This window comes from Dipteris shenzhenensis, chromosome 30 (assembly GCF_047967505.1).
Source record: "Dipteris shenzhenensis isolate YYH24624 ecotype China chromosome 30, Dip_SZ_1.0, whole genome shotgun sequence".
Lineage (NCBI taxonomy): Eukaryota > Viridiplantae > Streptophyta > Polypodiopsida > Gleicheniales > Dipteridaceae > Dipteris > Dipteris shenzhenensis.
The window spans coordinates 45711471-45725208 of NC_141625.1; the positions used below are offsets into that span (position 1 = coordinate 45711471).

Below are 13738 nucleotides of genomic sequence, written 5' to 3' on the forward strand. Positions count from 1 at the left end.
TACTTTAATGTACTACAAGACCATGATAACTTTGGTTTTAAAAGTCCAAGCGTGGGCTTAATAATGTGTAATTAAATGCGGCATGGTGCCTAGCACATAAGCGTAATTAATCCCTAGGCCCAAAGGCATTCCAAGGAATTAAAAGAGTGGTTGTTGGGAAATGATGACGTGGCATTTTTAATGGGCCCCCTAGAGGGCCATGTACCTTCAGTGGCCCCCCTAGAGTTCCAGGTGGCTCTAGTGCCTTCTACATGCTCCTTTGCCATTCCTGGACCTTCCTGGGCCTTCTAAACTTCACATGTGTGGTTTTCTCTCTCATCTTCTCCCTTTGTTGAGATTTTGGACTGGTTTTTCAGCCTCCTTCAGCTGAATTCCGTTTTTCTTCATAACTCCTCACCCGTTTGGATTCCTCGACTTCCGTTTGGCCCGATGGCTTCCCCTCTGCCTCCCCTTCGTAGTGATATGCTTTTCCCTCCGTGCGTTTGGTAGAACGGGCAGAGCTGAGCACTTCTTTTGCTGGTCGAATTTGCAAAAGTGGCTTTTTCTGGACCTTTTTTCTTCTACCGCCTCCTGGGCCTCTCCTCTTGCAAAGCTACAGCTTTCTGTTGAATTTCGAGTGGTCCGACACGCTGGTTGACTGGTTTTTCTCAGATTTGGAGGACTTTCCGGCGATGAAACTTCTCCAAAACCTTCTCAATGCATTCCTCTCTGAAGCACGCTTCTTTTGAGCCCAAGAACTCCCACTTCTTCGCGACAGAAGTGTTTCTTTTCGCATTTTTCAGTGGAATTCTTGCTGGTCGGCTCTTGTAAATGCTCTTTCTTCATGCCTTTGCACTCCTCTTTGGCTAAGAATGCAATTGGGCATTGGCTACTATGTCCTCTTGGCGATTGAGGACTTGGTTCGAGTCTTCAGGGCTTGGTGAGTTGTGATTTTGCTACTGCAATTTCTTTTTGCCATAAGCTATTGGTTGGCCTCGTGTGCCACCTCTTTCTTGGCTCACAGGTGCCCAGGCAGTGCTACATGAGTCATTCCTTGGTTGGGTACTTTGCTGATTTTATTTTGGAGCTTTGAAAAGCTTTGTGAATGCCATCTGGAAACCACTCAAAGAGAGTGCAGCTGGGGTGCAGTGTGATTGCATCTGGACAGCCGATGGAATTGCACTCGGAAAAGAGAATGCCTTTGGGTTGAGCCTACGGGTTAAGTGCACTTATGTGATGGTGTTATATGCTTGAAAGCCTTGCGAAGGCTTAGTGAATTGGAGCTGCGTGCTCAGTTGCAGGGAAGGTCTCCCAGATGCAACTTGTAATCATTTCACTGTGAAATATAAAGAAATACCGAAAGGGGCGCCACGGTGTTTGGGGCCAATCGGGTGCACTTGTCTATGTCTGTTGAGCAGGGGCATTCTAGCCTCCATCCCTTTTTCAGTGGTTTTGTTTGTGAACAAATGGGTAAATGCCAAATGGTGATCATGCAATGGTTAATGGTTGTGATATATGCTTTGTGAGCTGTAAATAAGTGCTGAAGTGATTAAAGGTTTAGTTCCACTGCCCTCTGAGTGATTAGAGGCCGGTTTCACAATCCCTCTAGATCGTGTCCTGAGGATCTGCCCTTCCCAATCGTTAAGCACCTTGGGACCTTTGAGCCACAGTCGTCCTAGTAGCATTGGGTACCCTTCTTCACTCTCCATCTTCACAACAATGAAAATCACAGTGAAGTAGGGTCCACTAGTCTTGATGTAAACTCTTTCAGCATGCCACGGGCACCAGCCTTTTGAAACGACTAAACCATTAATGCCAAACTTTTCTTGCAAATCACGGGCGTAGGCACAACTATGTTCCACCCAACCAACCCCTACTGTAGCAAGCTCCTAAAAGATACGTGAGTAGGAAAAACCTGCATGCCACACATAGAGCCCACATGTCCCTAGATGGATCTAGTCCGCCAAATGTCATCATTTGAGAGCATCTCCTAAATGCATCATTTACCCCTCTCTTGAGATATCATTGAAATCATTTGCCCCTTGGCAACTTTAATGCATTTAGACCCCTTAGCCTTAGATCCACCTAGTCTTGTGCCATGTCACCCTTACCAAGGACCTTGACCTTGATTCCTTTTGATCATTTACGTGAAACCCAAACAAATATAATACAAACATTGATTCTTTAAAGGAAAATGTCCACTGACCCTTCCGAGGTCATGTTACCTCAACTTGAGCATAACATTTCTTCCCTCTTCAAGCATTAGCGTCCTCGATGATAAAAGTCTGGGAACACTCTCCGTAACTAGTATACGGATTCCCAAGTAGCTTCTGATAGAGGTAAACCATGCCATGCAACCAACACCGTGGGTATCTTCCGATTGCGCACTTGCATTGTTTCTCGGTCCAGGATTCTTATTGGTTTGCGTCCTGCATTATCCTCTATCTTCTTAAACAAAACAACACCCTCGATTAGTGAGTCACATGTATGCAAAATTTTCTTTAAACGAGAATCACGAAACACTAGGTGCACCTTACAATCCTATGGTAATTCTAATTTATAAGCCACCTTGCCTATTCTTTTTAGAATTAACCACGGCCCACAATATCGGGGTGATAACTTAGCACACTCTCCTGCAGTCAAAGACGAGTGCGAAGGAACTCTGAGAAAAACTTTTTCTCTAACGGATCTGTTTTCATCCGCATACGCCTTAGCTCTATCCATAGCTTGGCGGATGTTAGCTCTCGCAAGTGCTAGCATCTCCCGCATCTGAACCACAAAGTTCACGGCACTAGGCACTTTCTGAGTTACTCCAACTGTAGTTGGATTCGCTGGTCTATAACCATAGTTCAACTCAAACGGGATGGCCCCTATAGAGGAATGTTTTCTATCATTGTAGGCAAATTCTAACAGTGGCAACCACTTGTCCCATGTATGTTGCCTCAATGACACATATGCTCTAAGCATATCCTCTAAAATTTGGTTGATTCTTTCCATCTAACCATCCGTTTATGGATGATCCCCACTACTCATTCCCAACTCAGTCTTTAGTGTCTCAAACACTGCAGTCCAAAAATGATTAGTAAATTTGGCATCCCTATCTAACACTATGGATTTGGGTAATCCATGCAAACGAAATATATGTTCAATAAACAAATCCGCCACTTGCGGGGCACTAACAGACTCTCTAGTTGGAATGACGTGAGCCATCTTGGTAAGACGATCAACTACCACAAGGATAGAATCATATCCACCTTGTGTCGTAAGCAGACCTACAATAAAGTCCATGGAATGCTCTCCCACCTACTTAGTGGTATTTCCAAAGGTTGTAAAAGTCCGAGTGGCTTCACCCGCTCTGCCTTACTTACCTAACACGAAAAACAATGTGTCACATATTCATTAATATGTTTTTTCATCTTTGGCCAAAAGAAATCTCGCTTCACGAGATCATATGTTTTCTCAACTCTTGGATGTCCCACACGTGGGCTATCATGGCATTGTTGAATGACTCTCTGTCTGAGATCATTCTGATTAGGTACTACTACCTTGCCATTTCTTTTCAGCATACCATCTCTTATCGTATATCTTGCATAAGTTTGGCCTTTTCTAGATACCAGGTCACCCTTTTCCCTGGTTTTAAATACATGAGCCTTAGGCCAAAGGCTCTGGACGAACTCGTCCACCTTTTGAGTTTCTCTAATCTCGGTCATTAAAGCACTCTCTAATACCGTGAAACTCATAGTATGCATAATGTGTAACAACGCATCATCAACTTTATTATCCTTCCCTCTTCGGTACCGAATCGTCAAGTTAAACTCTTACATGAGTTCTGCCCACCTAGCTTGGCGGCCTCTCAAGTCAGGTTATTTACAAAAATGTTTCAGAGTATCATAATCAACATAAACATAAAACTCTGATCCATACAAATAATGTCTCCATGTTTTCAGAGCATGGACAACAGCATACAACTCTAATTCATGAGTTGGCCAATTTCGTTGAGAGGGAGAAAGTTTCTTGCTTTCAAAGGCTACTGGCCTTCCCTCTTGGAGGAGAACTACTCCTACCGCAATGCCACTTGCATCGGTTTCAAGGAAAAACGGTTTCTAGAGATCAACTATTTTTAACACCGGACGTGAGACCACGGCTTGTTTTATGGTGTTAAAACTCTCCTGTTGATTCTATCCCCATATAAAAGGTACTTTATCTGAGGTCAAATCAATCAATGGCGATACTATTTCAGAATATCCTTTGATATGCCTTCGATTAATTTAGACAAATTCCAAGAATGATCGCAAAGCGGTCAAACTCTGAGGGATAGGCCAAGTCAGTATCGCAGCACTTTCTTTAGTTCCATTTCTACCCTCTTAGAAGTAATAATGAATCCTAAATATTCAAGTCTTACCATACACAGTACAGTTTTCTTTTTATTTGCATAAAGACTGGCTTTCTTCAAAGTATTGAATACTATTCTTAAGTCGTGATGCTCAGCAATACTTTTGCTGAACACAAGAATATCGTCAATAAAATGTACTACAAATTTTCCGATATACGGACGTAGTAAATCGTTCATAAGCATGACGAATGTAGCTGGAGCATTGGTAAGTCCAAACAGCATTACCAAAAACTCATAATGTCCAAACCTGCTTCTAAAAGCGGTTTTATACACATCCTCGGTTCTAATACGGATCTGACGGTAGCCACATTTAAGATCTATCTTACTGAAAATTACGGCCCCATGTAATGCATCTAGCAAATCATCAATCTGAGCCATCGGATACTTGTGTCTAATAGTGATATTATTCAATGATCTATAATCTATACAGAGGCGAAAAGTATCATATTTCTTTTTTTTAAATATCACTGGCGAAGCAAAAGGTGAGAAACTGGGTTGAATCTGCCCCAGCTTGAGGTATTCTTCCAGTTATCTTCGTACCTCCGCTTCTTCGATAAAACTTACTCTATAGGGAGGTCTATTTATAGGTTCTGTGCCCCCGAGATTAGTTCAATCTTATGCTGAACATTCCGCTCTGGAGATAACGAATAAGGTAACTCATCCCTAAAACAATCAAAGAACTCCTCTGCTATTTGATCAACCAGCTTGGCCATCTCTCCATTTTGGGTAACATCAGTGCTAGCCGAAGAACCATCAATCAGCTCTACCGATGCTGTACAAAGAAACAAAAACTATGCTTGAGCCTTTCGAACTTCCATTACGGAAACCAACGGTCCTTGAGGTATATCTTTTTCATCTCGTAAGACATACAGCACATCATTCATCTTGAATTGATAAACGTGCTTTTTCCAATCTATAGCTGGATTCTTCCTAGAATGCCAACCTAGGGCTATATCTGTGTGAGCAAGCTTTGTCATTTCAAAATCAAGCTTCTCTGTATAGTCCTGAATTCGAAGTTCCAACTGGATAACCCTTTGGTCCCATACTTCAGTTAAACTTCCGTCTGCCATTCTGACTGTATATGCATAGTCAAATGGACTAGTCTTTAATTTCAGCCTCTTTACAAGCTTGGAGTTAATTACATTGTGCGTTGACGCTGAGTCAAACAACACAATCATATCATGATTAGCTACTTGCCGTTTCATCTTAATTAACTCCATATCGTTAAAGACTGTATACCCCGTTGCTATGGGCTTTGATAGGACATTATCAGATGCACTGGTTACTAGCTTAGCAACAGACACACATAACAAAACAGGTACTGACCTTTGAGAAGATCCCGCTAGCTGAATCTGCATCTGTTCTACTCTAGGGCATTTCTCCATTTCCACATCGCATTCTGAGATCACCATCTCAGCCATCCGACGATCCTTGTTTCGTAGACAATCTTTCCACTGATGAGACTGAAGGCATCCAAAACACAAGCCTTCTCTTCTTGCTTTTTCTCTTTGCTCTGGGTTCAAAGAAGACTTCGACCAAGCCCGGGCTGCCATTGGTGTTACTTTTCGTTTCACTCCAATGGTGGTACTTGGTTTAGAAGACCATTGAGTCATGATCAGGCCAGTAGAAGGGATAACAGGATAGTGAGATGGAGATCCAAGCTATGTAAGGAGTTTCAAGGCAGGATTCAAAAAGCTCAATGTTTGATTGCAGAAGTGATGCAAGAGAAAATTATATGTCCTAATGAAATGCATATGTTCCATGTGCGAACAAAAAGTTCTATTGCAAAGGGCCTTACCTACACGTGACAATATTAGAGTTTCCATGGTGTTCTTGCAAGGACTTCATTCAACGAGATGCAAAGAAAGGGATGTATATTCCATGCAAACACATGTACTTTGTCTTCATTGGTGTTTTGCAATTGAGTGACAAAGTGCATCAATTTATGCTCCAGGCAGCTCTTACAAAAGTTGAATTATTTCAAGCCCTTAGTTCTCGCAGAAACTAGCCAAGTGTGTCACACGCACGTCAACTAACTTGGCACAGCTAGGCGTCATCTTTTAGCATCGGCAAAAGCTGGAGCTATTGTATCGCATGTGTAAGAAGTTGTCGGAAGACTGTTAGCGTTTAAATTGTGGGATCAGCTGCTTTGCAAAGTTTCTGCGTTATGATAGTGGCTGGCTTTGCTAGTCGTGGGATCTGGATTTGGTAGTCAAGTGGAGCTACATGCATGGGGAGCTTGGTTGCAATACAGTTTGCCCAAGAGAAAAAAAAAAATTGATTAAGGAATTTCCGTCGACCACTGGCGGAATCCTGTTTTTTTTTTCGTCCGAATATTGACGGAACTTGACGGAAAATCAGTTTAGAGGCGCTTTTGAGTGGATTTGGATGTATCGAAGTGGCGTGGTGTCGAATAGAGGCGATCAGGAGCCTGAACATTGAAGTTTGGACCAGGGAGCTTTCTATTTCTTTATGCCTTGGAGTTGTTTGAGTTTCGAAATTTTATTGTGGGTTTGGTTATCTCCCGTTACTAAAGATTGCTGATATCTCCCTAGTATAGGGAAGGCGTGGTTCTTTCAATTGCAAAGTTGTAAATGTCTGGATTGCAGGCATTCCCTAGCATAGGGAAGTTGTGACAGTTTGTACTTACAGTTTATATAGAGTGCTATTAAAGAAAAAAAAAACCCAATCGACCTAAATGGAAGTCGAAGAAGAAGCTTTAAGGGTGGGTCCCGTAGAATCGGGAGTCCGGTTGACCCCGCAGGTGTCGTGCCCAACAGGCCATACACTGTCTGGTAGAATTGCATTATTGGAGGATGCCTTGCAACAGATTTTAGCTCAACAATTGCAAGCAAATGTAGGGTAATCCGAGCTCAGGAAAATGGTTCATAGTATGTCTACTAGACCATCTCGTGAAGAGAAAGGTAAATCTCCAATGGAGCCTGAAACCAGTGTTCATACAGTCGAGCCTGGAGGGCTAAGGTGCCTAATATTGCCAATTATAGGCCAGAAAAGTATTCAGGTCAGATGTCTGACCATAGTTCCGATATCATAGAGACGGTCAGTCTAGGTAAAAGATTTTATCTTTGGACTAAATGATCGGATCAAGATGGAAGTTTGGGCTAAGTATGCAAACACGCTAGATGAAGCAATTGCCATAGCCTTGAACTATGAGGATGCTAAAGGGAACAGACCAAGTGGGTTTGTGTAGGTTGGGACTCGGTATGAGTACCCGAAGAAAACTGGGTTTAAGAAGAAGTGGATTAGCAAAGGGAGTGCCTCACAGCCTAGTGGTCAAGCCAAGCAGGCGAAGCCAGTTTAAAAAGGAATTGTATGGATGAATATTACGTTCACGTCACTTCCTAAAACTCCGGTTCGTCCATGATCAACAACAGACCTTTCTTCATAATATCACCCACGTTCACAACGAAGACATGAATCCAGATATTAACTACCCGTCGCATAATGCATCAACGCCCTCTGATACCAACTATTACGATCACTAACATATAACGTGAAAGCTCCTGCTTGCATATTCCACCAAGCCCCAATTCCCTGTACGTGATAACTCTGTGCACTTCTCCAATAAAATTACGGCAGCAGCAGCAACGCTTCGCCCCAATCTTGGATCGACAATCACCTCAACCACTCTGATACCAAATAAAACGACTAAACCATTAACGCCAAACTTTTCCTGTAAATCACGGGCGTAGGCACAACTATGTTCCACCCAACCAACCCCTACTATAGCAAGCTCCTAAAAGATATCTGAGTAGGAAAAACCTGCATGCTACACATCGAGCCCACATATCCGTAGATGGATCTAGTCCGCCAAATGTCATCATTTGAGGGCATCTCCTAAATGCATCATTTACCCCTCTCTTGGGATATCATTGAAATCATTTGCCCCTTGGCACCTTTAATGCATTTAGACCCCTTAGCCTTAGATCCACCTGGTCTTGCGCCATGTCACCCTCACCAAGGACCTTAACCTTGATTCCTTTTGATCATTTACGTGAAACCCAAACAAATATAATACAAACATTGATCCTTTATAGGAAAATGTTCATTGGTCATGTTACCTCAACTTGAGCATAACACCTTTAGTCCGTCATCTGGCTTTTCAAGGGCGAGGGCTTCAAGCTCCTCAACTTGAGCCTCTTTCGAACTTTGTCCAAAATGATGTTAACACTCAAGCCCCCATTGAATATCACACCCTTCACTGTATGGTTTCAGACCTCGACATCAATTACAGGTATTTCTTCTTCCGGAATCTCCGTTTCAGTCACTTTAATGTTCGACGCCAAGGGTTGCCCCTACTCGTTCGTTCAATCTGCTCCATCAATCACCGTTCAGGTTATCACTTTGATGAGTGGTTCCTTCTACTTCATCTCAGGGCTGATCTTTGGTACCATCTCCTCCTTTTAGCAAAACTGTTACTCTTTCGACTTATTTAATTCCATCTTGGATGGCCCTTGAGACCAAGTGACCATTGTTGCATCCACTGAGGGTGTGCGGTCTTCTTGGTTGCTTTCTAGAGCATATCGAGTTGCTTCTTTCACAATCGGAATTCTCTTTTTTGGTGCCCTTCCTTCCCGTAAAAAAAACATGCCATGTTTGTGATCTTTGACATTTCATCTTAGTAGGCCCTCTTTGGCTCCTATTCCACTTTGTCAACATCCGCATTTGCGTCTATTTATTGTACCAGCAGTCGTTTGGTGTTGCGGCTCGAGCAATCACAGATTTCGCAACATCGGCTCAATCGACACTCGTTGTCATATGACCATAGGTTTTGCATTTGTGGCACCAGACTCTCACCCTTTTCTCGGTTCCCTCAAATGCCCATTTCCTTCGGAACCTTTCTGAGCTCCTCCTCTTTTGTGGCGGCATCTTTCTGAACCTGCATCCATGTGCATGTGGTGTACCATTGATCATTAGATTGGTTGGCATGCCGGTATGACCTTTTTGTGTGTGTGTGGGAGATCTTATTTTTATACATGCTTTGAGAGTGTGGAATGAAAGTGTGTGGTACAATTATTCATGCAATCATCTATGTGTTTAAGCAAAAGCGTGTGAGTGCATGTGACCTAGGAGCTAGGTATGGACTAACTATATGCTTTTTTTTTGTTATGTACGTCTTTGCACATATAGGCAACATCATTCGATTTTAACCTAGGGCTCAAAAGTGATGCCTGAGTCTCATGACCAAATCTCCTTCTGCAATATCTTTCTTCTTGTGTAATTTGGTGTCAAAACAGGCTTGCGTCTTTTTTGAGAAGCTTCCAAGTTTTGTAACGCCTGTAATCTCCATTCATCCAAGGCTTCTAGCTATACCAAGCATTGAGCATAGGCATCCTCCTGTCCTTTTATTCTTGTAACAGTAGTGCGAAGACTGTGTATCTCCAATTCAATGGGCAAAATGTCCTTCTTTGACACCTCTTCTTGTTCTTCTTCTTCTTCTTCTTCATCTTTACTCCCCACCTCTCGGACAAGCGGCTTCTTTTTCTTTCGAGACTCGGAGTTCCCCTTCTTTAACGCAATCACTTGTTGGAGCAATCCATTATAAGTCTTGATTGGGTACGTTATCTCCCTATTGCGCATCTTTTGTCCCCAAGGTGAGGCCACTCGACCTCAGCACTGTCTCGCCTTGCATGTTGGTGAGCTGGTTAGTCAACACCCTCATCTTGGCTACGAAGTCTCAACACCCTCATCTTGGCTACGAAGTCATACACTATTTCGCCCTTTCCTTGGTTGAGATGGTCGAGCTCCACACAATATATCTTCTGTACTGAATTGGTACTGGAATCTCTTCAAGAACACAGCTTTCAACTGGTCCCACGTGGCAAAGTGTCCATCAGCGTATTGGTCATACTATTCAATGGCCTTGCTGGCTAACGTGGTAGTAAAATACTTTAAGTACTACTGCTCCCAATTGACTGCATAATTGCGACTAATCTCAGGAAATTTTGAACATGAGAGTCGATTCTCTCCCTCGCTCCCTTTGAAGTTTTTAAACTTCATCCTTACCTTCGGTCCTCATGCTCTGTCTGCTCTCAGTGTGGGCTGTTTGGTGGGGTACTACAATGCGGTCCTCTCTCTCGTCTTGGCCAAATCAATGCCCCCCTGCATTCCTCTTCGTCACCGCTCCTTTCCTCCTTTGCCTCATCTCTCCACTCTTCCCTTTGTCCACCAGCTCTTTCCATCTCAGCTTTGTATACTTGCTCTGGGTGATGAGAATCCGCTTCCTTGTCCTTTATGAAATTCGCCCCCGAAATTGGAGCTAGGGTTGCTTGACTCGCTTAGTCACTCCTTTCAACCTCTCATTGTTCAGCGTCAGTCATGGTGAACCGGTCGACCTACCCACGTTCCTCTGCCAAGGCTTTATGTCCTTTGACGATGGTTCTGAGCCTTCTTGTTGAATGTCGAACTCCGCGAATAGTCACTCTTGTTGTTGTGAGTACCTCAATTGTCTTCACACGGCAGCTCTGTCATTGATCACAATCGCTCCGATTGCTCTCAACTCACTTCTCCAACGCACAGCCTTCAATACTCCCAAGCAAGATCGCCAAATGCATAAACAATGAACTCCTAAAGTCGAATATGCGCTATCATGTAAATTGGTGCTCGTCCGTAAGCCCTTCGTTAGTGCAAGTGGTAGGGCAATTGCCTTGTCCAGATAACGGGACCAGAGCGAGCGAATGTAAATTGGGTAGTGACAGCAAAGTGCAATTGTGATTGTAGAAGGCACGAACAACTCAAAGGGGGAGAGACACTGTCATAGGGGGGAGAGAGAGAGAGAGAGAGAGAGAGAGAGAGAGAGAGAGAGAGAGATTATTGCAAATATGATTGCCTTCAATTACCAGGAGCCTCACATCTAGATTACAACAGCGCTCTGACTGCACTCCACACACATGAGTACCCTCAGTTGCGAAACCCATGGACCCTAGAACCTAGGACTCTCTGCCCTTTTATACTAGGCTAGCTACTTGGCATTCGTGACAAGTACTACCCGCCGCATTTATAGCATTTATAAGACTCGTCCCACTCGTGTCGTCCTTGCACTGCTCTGAGCTATCTCCTTCCCGCCTTGCACTGCTCTGAGCTGCTCTTTAGGTGTGGCGCTCGGTATTGAGGTTTGGACTTGCACTATTCCGGCTTTGCCAAGTCCTTCCGCCTCTTAGCTCTGAGGCTCCATTTGGCTGCTCCGCAGTTAAGCTAGGTTATTTCACTTTTCTTTGAGTTTAACCCTCAAAACATAAGTTCCAAGGTTCATCATTTTTATTACAAAAAGTAAATATGCAATATTTTCAAAGACAATTTTATAATTCGGGTTGTTCTTTTTGGTGGTGGGGGGGTGGGGGGGGGGGGGGGGGGGGGGGGGGTGGGGGGGTGTTTCTGGTACGTGTTTGTGTGTGTGTGTGTGTGTGTTAAAGGACCAACTTCCTCCCATAGTTAAGTAATGGCAAGCCTTAAGTTAGAGTAGATCAATAAAGAGGTCCCTTTCAAAGGTCTCTTTCATGAGAGGACTAGCTTATATGAGGGGTAAGTTTAGCTAGCCAAAGGTACTACGTTAGCATAGTTCTTCTTAGATAATTAGCTAATTTCAAGGATAACATACATGACTAAGAAGGCTCATTGATGCCAAAAGCCATAGGAAGGAAAGCATATCATGCGGAAGGAAAGCATGTCATCCATAGATATCGTATGTCACCTATTTGATGACTTATTATGACATATATAGGGACGACAAGCCTAGATTGGAGGAGACCCCTAGAATCATTTACTCATATGCTTAAGTATCTTCAGCCAGTACGGCCACAAGAGATTGAGGACCGGCTTCAAAAATTGGACTCTTCATTTGCCAGGGTCGACATGCTGTCCTTTAAGGCTGTCTCACATTATTGTCTTCATTGTATAGAGTTCTTTTACCCTTGCCTTGAGTTTCACAGAGGGCAAATCATCTTTGGCAAACGAGTCGTCCTGCAAAATGGTGGCCAAAGTGACTGCGAGGGATTTGGAATTCTTAAATCTCTCTTCGACAATAGGTTTTCTTGTGGAGAGTCTTGCTAGGAGTTCTTCCATCTGGGCAGCTTTTGGCATGCACACATATTGCTCCGGCTGTTTGCCACAGATGTTTGGCTCCGCGGGAATCAATGCCTCATCTTCTTTGGCATTGCTCTCACACCCATGATTTCTTGGGCTTCCTTGGGCAGCGTTTGAGAACCAGATTTCCAAATGCTTCTTTTGGGAAGTTTTTCTGGCTTTTTGAGATTCACCCACCTCGAGAGGATTTTGAATTATTTTCAATTGGGTTCACTACTGGGCACTCTAGACTCTATGGAAAGGCAGAAATCATAGAGTCTTTGGTGATCCTACTTTTTCTATCTTCTCTTTTTTCAGGCACTCCATGCAGCAATCTTTCTATGATTGTTTGCAAACTCAGTACATAGACTCTCATGTATAATTGTCATATATTGAGATCTTCTCTTGATGTATTTTGGCACATCCCATTTTGGGATAGTGACTCTGCAAAAAAAAAATCCACCCAAAAAAAAGTGTATGTGCATATTTGTATGTGTATGTGTACGTGTATGTGTACGTGTTCTTTACATGGGTTCGCTACTGGGCACTCTGGACTCTCTGGAAAGCTAGAAACCACAGCCTGTTTTCTTTCGTGGTTCTTTGCAGCGATCGCTTTGTATCACTGTCTGCAAACTCACTGCATAGATCAGGATGTATACTTGTCCTACATGGACAGTTTCGCTTGATGTACAATTTCAGCTTACCGGTTTTTTTCTGCATAGCTCTCTTGTAATATAAAGCACTCAAAGTTTTCACCAAAAAAAGTGTATGTGTATGTGTATGTGTATGTGTATGCGTATGTGTGCACTCAATACTATGGTCTATGTATGTTCATTAATTTTTAATGTGTATATGTTTTTGCTTTTTTAATATGTGTATGTGCATGCACCATGCACTGTAGTCACGTGTGTGCACTATGTACTATAGTCTATGTATGTGCACTATTATTTGTATGCATGTATTTTATCATGTGTATGTGTGTATATGTTTTTGCTTTTTTAATATGTGTATGTGCGTGCACCATGCACTATAGTCACGTGTGTGCACTATGTACTATAGTCTATGTATGTGCACTATTATTTGTATGCATGTATTTTATCATGTGTATGTGTGTGCATTGTGCACTATAGCGTGTGTGTGCATGCATGTGAGTATGCGCACGGTGTATGTGTGAAGAGAGAGAGAGAGAGAAGTAGAAGTAGAAGTAGAAGTAGAATTTATTAGCGTCCTCGGGGGGCCAAAAATGACCCATGGGACCCGTCTCGATACAATGTATGTGTGAAG

The 13738-nt window shown here is 43.1% G+C and overlaps 1 protein-coding gene across 2 annotated transcripts in view; it reads right to left on the reverse strand.

Moving 5' to 3' along the window:
* The window catches only part of LOC147882212 (NOL1/NOP2/sun family protein), a 149081-nt gene that overhangs the window by 108061 nt on the left and 27282 nt on the right, over positions 1-13738 (reverse strand). The window lies entirely within an intron of this gene.